An 8467-nucleotide genomic window follows, 5' to 3' on the forward strand; every position below is an offset into this window, starting at 1 on the left:
TTATTTCACGAGAGGTGATATTTCTGTGTCATAATAAAATAATGTCCCCACACTGATCCTACCTTTTTCTAACCGTTCAAACGCGCGGTTGCACTTTACTGAAAAAATATTCATTTGTTTTACAAAATCATGATACCTATAGAAAACTCTCATGAATGAGCGGGCTCTCCACTTTATCCAATTGAAAATGATGACATATTAAAAAAGTTATCCATAAAAATCTTACCTTTGTCGTGCTTTTGTTGACATTTAACTCCCCACACAGATCTTAAAAAGTCACGTGGTATAGGCACCGTGGCCCGGGTGTACGCCAACAAAATAATTTTGATCCAAATTGACCAGTGCATGGTGGCAAATGAGACCTTAATATACACTGGTAGACAATATAACGACAAGTAATGTATGATTGCTCTTAAAAGGACAAGGTTACTCTTCAAAGGGAGTGCTGAAAATTAAAAAAGATCTCCCTGCTCCTCGCGCATTGCGCAGCTTGTACGGCCTCTCTAGACGCCACAAGCCGTCGACCCAAACCTCAGAATGGTTTCCCCAAAACGATGAGCGTGCTGTATCTCTGCCCAAGGTCCGCCACGCCCGTCCTCTACGCTGCCAGCCAACCACCTCTGCTGCTCCCGTCCTTCTTCCGGCAATGTAGTAAAACCACTATCTACTTACGGACAATTACCTTTCCGCTTAGCGATCCTTACAAGTTCTGGAATTTAGTGAAGACAGCAGTAGAGGACGTCCGGGTCGAGGGAGGACGGTACTCGCTTGATTAACAGAGCCGCCCGAGGAAGTTCTCATTCAAGACCCACCTAAGGCAATGTAGTAAAAATCTGGCGACCGGAAACGCTAAAATATAATATCTTGACTTTGAAATAAAGTTAGAAAAATACGCTTTAAATTATTTAATTAAACAACAAGATTTAGATAGTGGCTGTTGCTTTTTGTCACTTGTTTGTCGCATATTCACCGCTTGAAATTTGGGTTATTAATTGCGCGTGTATTCAAACCACACATAAGTGTTCGTAAATAAAAATTATCCTTTGGGATATCACATCATTTGTGTCCTCAATTTGCTTATTATGAGTTTATTTTTCACCATTGAAATATACGGTATTTACATATTTAATTAACATGCAGTTTTCTTTCGACATATTCAAATCATACTTTTCTAGCCGAGTCATGGGAAAATTGGTCTTATGGCGCGTTGGCTAGAGAAGCTTAAGCCCTGTCTGCGCAGTCTGGTTAAAAGCTGCGCTGTCCGCTATAAATCAACAACTTAACAACCAATGGATTCATGAAATAAAAACGTTTAATGAATTTTTGCCGTACAAAACGGTAACATGAACAAACACAAATAAAATGGAATTCATCCTCTATGTCCCGTTGATTACAACAAAGGCAATAACGTTCTTCACGGGGGATATTGTTGCGTGCGGATCTTCCTGTCTGAATTCTCAATGGATGGACAGAAGCCCTTAATTCCACAAAGTATAAACGTAGACTCTTGGGTAAAAAATCTTAGTAGTTTTCATATTCAAGAGTAGTTTTAAACATTCTATACATATCCAGAATAGAAATTCTATTCATATCAACAAACCATTCTTGCTTAAAGGTGTCAATAATTCGTATAATAATATTTTTACTGTTAATAATTTTTAACAATTCTTACATATCTATTTACATATAATGGATATCTGCCTAGCTCACCATAAACTGTAGCGTTACATGTGTTTATTTTCACGTTTAACAATCTCTTGCAACATTTTTAATGAATGCGTTCAATCTCTTTTGATTTATTAAAACCCCATATTTAAGAGGCATACCAACAAATAGATCCAACAAAAGAATCAAACAACTGACAAAATAATTTCGGCTCAAGATCATACTGCTTACATTTATAAAGTAAAATATTCATAGCCTTAAGGGCTTTTCCAACCAAATGTTCTTGATTTAAAGAGAAACTAACAGTGTAATTCAAAACAGTGCCGAGATAATTAAAAATGTCGACGATTTCTATATCTTGGTCATGATATGTCCATTTTTCATCTTTTCGAATTTTACCCCTTTTACGAAAAACCATTATTTTTGTTTTTGAAGTATTCACATTAAGCCCCCATGCATTACAATAGACATACAGATTATCTAAATGGTTCTGCATCTCTTTTGATGATTTACCTAGCATAGCCATGTCATCCGCAAATAACAATAAAATTAAGGTTATGTCGTCTATATTTAGGCCAGACAATGTGCTATCTTGTAAAAATAGTTCTAAATCTTCAAGAAACCGTGAAAAAAAGAATCGGGGACATTAACTCCCCTTGTCTTAGACCGACAGCATAACTAAAGTATTTCAGAATATGATATACACGACTTAACACAAGATTTAACATGTTAATACATATTCTTTACTATTCTCAATAGTTTATCTTGTACACCATATTTATACATTTTTAACCATAATGCATAACGATATATACTATCAAAACATTTGAGCAAATCAACGTATATAACATACACACGTTTGTTTTCATTTAAAAATGCTGCACTTCAAACAACAATATATAAATAGCATAAACAGGTGAACATCCTTTTCTAAATCCAAATTGTGCATCTGAAAGTTGAGAATTATCTTCACAAAACGATTCGATATGTTTGTTTAAAATGGTTGTAAACAACTTAAAAAAGCAACTAACAATTGTTATCCCTCTATAGTTACTAGCATCATCAACAGAGTCTTTTTATGCAGAGGTATGATACTCCTTCTGTCCACTGGTCGGGGAAAAAACAGAGACTACAATACTATTAAACATTAAATGATTTGATAAAATATCAAAACTTTCAAGAAAATATTCATTTAAAATAAAGTCACTACCAGCCGCTTTATTACGTTTTAAGCGTTTAATTGCATTCCTAACTTCATCTACTGTTATCGGCTGATCTAGTTCTGGAAAAGTACAATTTTTCTCATTAAAATTATTATTTGAACGAAATTCTTCAGCTTCGGCATTATAAGAATAATACATAGTATTACTCAAATTTTCAAAATAATCCTTGAATGCATTCATTGAAATTGTATTGCCATTTATTTTGTTTTTAGATTTAAAATATTTCGAAAATTCGTTCGGCTTTTTACTCTTTAAATTTTCAATTTCTATCATTTGTCCTTTAAATAAATTCCTTTTCTTTTTGTTAATTAACTGCTTATAAAGAATTTTCTTTTAACACAAAGTTTTCCTATTTATAACAGACTTAATACAATTAAAACATCGTAAAGCGTCATGGTATTGATTTCGAGTAATTATACACTCGTTGTCAAAAAGATTGGTAACTAATAGCCTCATCCGCGCAAGTGCATGTGCGAATTTTAAAGTTCATTTAGAAGTTCTGCTGCAGATTTTCTAGCCATATCAGCTCCCCCCCCCCCCCCCTCCCCCGCCGTACTACCTGAAATCTGCTAAGCGCTATCAACGAGGTTATGCAAAAGAAGTGTATTGCAATTTCGATAACCCATTGTTGATCAGCAGTCATTTTATTAACCCTGATCTTTCAAAAGCCTCATATTTGGAATGAACTGTGCTGCGTAAAAATACCACTTGACTGACGTAGCACATAGTGGACTATTTTAAACATTCATAAACTTACTCTTTCGCGACACGTTTACCTAACAAATAGTTTTTTTTACCTCTTATATGAAATCATTTCAAAATTATTTCATTTAACACTATATTCGTAGTATTTGTCAATTTGTTAATGATTGCCGCAATTTAATTATCAGCGCGGATGCGGCAGTTTTCAGGTTTTGGGTCATTAGCAAAACTATTTTGCAAAACTTGCTAAAACGCGACCGCTTGCATGGTCTTTGTAAGTACATTTATTAGTTGACAAGTGATTTATTCCTTTTTATTTTTTTTACACATCCCGTTCATTTTAACAATCATTTGAAACGTGTTCAGACATCTGTACAATAAAACAAAAACGTTATCCAATTTATTTATTTGAGTTATAGTTTATTTGAAATAATGGAATATACATAGCGCTTCTTTTTCTGTACATTGAATGTCATGGTCTTACGCCGGGTATGCGGATACTTTAATATCGGATGATACTTCGAAAACAGAGAACAGCAAAAGCCACGCGCGAGAGAAGAGTTATTCAGCTTATTTGCATTTATGTTTTGTTTATTTGGTTTTCATAAACGGAATATTGTTTGGTCGATTAACGGTAGCACTTCGTATTGCGTAGAAAGAAATTCGCGGGAAAACGGTTGATTATGTAAAAAAATAACACGTTAAAATTCCATCGATTATTAGCATGTATGGGGTGATCAGTACATATTTTAACATGATAATACAAATACTTGGAAATAAATCAAGAACGTGCTTATTATTCGAAATAAAAGATCAATATGTCCATTCCTGTTTTACCCTGTTACATTTGAGTTTACAAGCGTATTTGAGAAAATTCAAATGTTCATTTTTAGGTCGGATGCTACATTTTCATTGACACTTCTTTAACCGATCATTTCAATGACAATCGCACTTCTATTCCCGATTACTCGACACTTCTTACCATATATGACAGTCTATTCCCGATTACTCGACACTTCTTACCATATATGACAGTCTATTCCCGATTACTCGACACTTCTTACCATATATGACAGTCTATTCCCGATTACTCGACACTTCTTACCATATATGACAGTCTATTCCCGATTACTCGACACTTCTTACCATATATGACAGTCTATTCCCGATTACTCGACACTTCTTACCATATATGACAGTCTATTCCCGATTACTCGACACTTCTTACCATATATGACAGTCTATTCCCGATTACTCGACACTTCTTACCATATATGACAGTCAATCAGAATTCGATGTGGAATACTGTTATAGAAAGCAGGCAGTACACACAAATGTATGTACTGACGTAAATTAAAAACGAATAACCGGAACATGTTTTTTTTCCAGTTTTCGAGTCACCGAACCGCCAGATCTTCACGAGCTTAAACAATCTTATCTAACGTTTTTTGTAGCGAAACGGTTGCTTTTTAATTATGTCCTAATGAAGGCACTACGGACATTTACTTATATAGTAGATAACTATGAAAAATCAAAATCGCTTCGCTAAAACTGCTACTTAGAGGTAAATATCAGCAGCGATGCAGGTCCGAAATTCTTTTTACTCAACCAATAAAGTGATTTAGGGTAAGGTGAATCGCACTTCGAGCTAACGTTATAATTGCGTTTAAGTAAGTGCTCCATATAAGCAGAGCCTAAGATGTAGTAAGTTCTCCATTTTCTTATACATTTTGTGAAAACGCATTAGTATTGTTAGAAAGCTTTCGTCATGAAATGCTTCTATATACGCATAATTAATTGTCACTTTCAGGCACGGATTTACCGGGGGGGGGGGAGGGGCACGAGGGGAACGTGCCCCCCAGCCGTTAAAGCCTTCTTTTTTTCTTGTAATTGTTTTTTTTGTGAAACAAAGTTTGCCAGATGTTCCGATGTACCCGATTTCCGACAGAAGACGTGCTCCTTCCAACCTTACTGCCTACTATCCACAGGGGGTCACCTGTTGTACGTTAAGACTCGATTATCACCGTCGCAAGAATCTCTTTAGTGCGATATGCTCTCTTTTCGGCAGATATTTTCAGCGTCTGGGTAACATTGAGCGTCTGCCATGTACATCAAATAAGCGTCTGGATGATCTTGAACCTTGTTTTGATGTCAAGTATACCAATTAACACTGTATTGTCAGATGTAATAAACATTGGAACATTAGATATGGAGACTTTTCTTGCGGTATATAATACAGCGTATCACGGCATTGTCTCCATAAACATGAAGCGAAAGGCAACACCAATGGATCGATTTTTTGGTATTTTCAACAAACCTAAAACACAGAGTCTGATTCTGAGCCAAACTTGTCGAGTCTAAGGTAAGAATTTATTTTTTTAAATGTATTATAATGCGTTTATTGCTCTTAGTTTATTCAGTATGTTTTAATTGTTTAACTCTAAAATATTGAAATATAGGAACAAAAAGATTGAGCGTAAATTTATTAACAAATTTTATACTAATAGTACAATAAATAAAGCCCATACAATTATATACATTATATGCCTGTTCCGCTCTGTATACATCTTGTAGATATTAATTTCATTAAAATTGAATTTTATCAAATGTTTTGTGGACTTATTTCAGCTTTTCCATTGTAAACTAACAATATTCACTTTTTATCATGCTCTGATCAAATATGGTAATTGAAATATTGATCAGACCAACAGTTTTTATGTATATTTTGAAATAAAATGTTTGCATAGTTAATTCAACTGAATTTTACATTTCTATATACTCTCTCTTTTTTATTTTCAGAACTCGTCATGAAGATGACTGTTTGAGTCCACCGCCAGCTCAGTGTGGTTAAATTTAGTGTATTTGTTACTTGTTGCACTGTTGATGTTAATTACAATTTTAAATGAAAATTTTACATCTTTAACAGACAGCGTTTTATATTTACTTCTTTATGTTGAAATCACCTATATTAAGTGTAAACGTATTGATATATGACCGTTCATTGTACACTGACTTGTTGTGGCCGCCGCCCCCCCCCCCCCCCGCCGCATTTGTTTTATGGAACAAATTGTGTGCCCCCCAGTTATGTCCTCTCTGGATCTGGCCCTGACTTGCTTAACAACCTACATGTACGGGAAATCTCGTTCTAAAAATAGTAACTAACACCGAGTCGAATCGAATTGTCGTCATGGGCGTCAATGTTTTGGGGTATAGTCAAATAAGTCAAATAAGTCGTTTGTCTGCCGTGGCGTTTTTCCCAGCATTCCTGAAGTTAATTTCTACAAATAACTTCACGGGCGCGAATTTCAAATTTGACAACGCACAATAAGTAAGTGATGTTTGCATTTGAAACAGTTTAACAATGTTGAAATCTGTTTGAGCAATTTGAATCATGGTTTAAGCTGTAAATTTATGATCATTTTGTAAAATTAATTAAAGTTAAATCGTAGTTTCTTTGAATTGATCAACACATTTCCCCATCCACAACATGAACCATTTTAGTTATTGAGTCGGGCAGCAAAGCAATTTGATATTGAGTCGGACACTGCCAGACTCATTGTCAGTTTTGAATTAACAATGAGTTAACCTATATTTACATATGTATGTGCACAGATAGGTCTAAAATATAGAAATAAGCCTATTTTATTACGTGTCTACGTGGAACTTAATGCAAATGTTGACCAGTCCAATAGCTCTTATATGTTCCATTCATCAAACACTTTACTCAGTCTGTGCTAGATTGTTCTAATTAATTTGTGCAAAGTGTCTGTTTTTATTATTTTTGTTCATTTCCAGCAAAAAAATGAGCACGTAAACTTAATTCTTACATGTTGCGTTTTCCGAAATTCGTTGATATCTAACGATGTTAATTCATACATAAATGTCATGAGAGAAATTGGTTTACGTTGGTAATAATAATATTTTACCACTATTGTACACTGTTTGCACTTTGTAGTTAATAGTTTGTGCTGTCATATTCACTTTTTAATTAAAAGGATGAAGGACCTGATAATCCGCAATGTTTAAGTTGTCGGTATGCTCAATACAAGTCGGTTCATCGCATTATTGCCGTCATGAACCTGGTAACCGAAAGGACTGTTATGCGATTGCTGTTTATGGAGACTCACACCTGCACCAGCGCCGATGTTATGTTCGCCGTGAAGATGCCCTAAATCTCTAGACTGTCTTGAATTTTGCAAAAAAGGACGTGTTACCTTCGGGCCAAAATGTCCCCAAACAAGCGTTCAAAGCTGCGAGGGCCGATTCAGAATTGCAGTATCGGCTTCCGTTGCATTCGAAACAGATGCAGATTCCATAGCTGAGATATTAGAAAGTTCCTACATATATAAAATGTATTAGCATTCTGTGAAATTTGAAAGTGCATCTACAGTTGACAGTTTCTTATTTTCAATGTTCAATTCATTGTTGTTTTTTTTTAATATTTGTTAATAAATAAAATTAGTGTATTTAAAACGTATCGGTTTATTTTTTGATATTATAGTGGCTCCATATAATTTAGATCCGAAAGACATGGCCTGTGCCGTTACCGCTCTTAATAGCGGGATGTCTGTTCGCCGCGCTGCAAAGGAATATATTGTTCCCAAATCGTCTTTGTCAGGGTGACTGGCAAGGTAAAGCACGGCGCTACCTTGGGTAAAAAGCCCAATATGTCCTCGACTGATAAAAAGGCTCTTATTGAGGCCACTCTATGAGCGGCCAGGGGTCTTGGGTTTAGTAAAGGTAACTTTTTACGGTACGTGGGGATTTTTGCCGATCAGAAAGGCGCATCGTTTGAGCGTGGCAGGCATTCGGATATTTTGTGGAGTAAGCTGTAAGCTCGGAACCCCGAGTTCTCCTTGCGAAGCCCTGAGGCAACT

This window comes from Dreissena polymorpha, chromosome 14, assembly GCF_020536995.1.
Source record: "Dreissena polymorpha isolate Duluth1 chromosome 14, UMN_Dpol_1.0, whole genome shotgun sequence".
NCBI lineage: Eukaryota > Metazoa > Mollusca > Bivalvia > Myida > Dreissenidae > Dreissena > Dreissena polymorpha.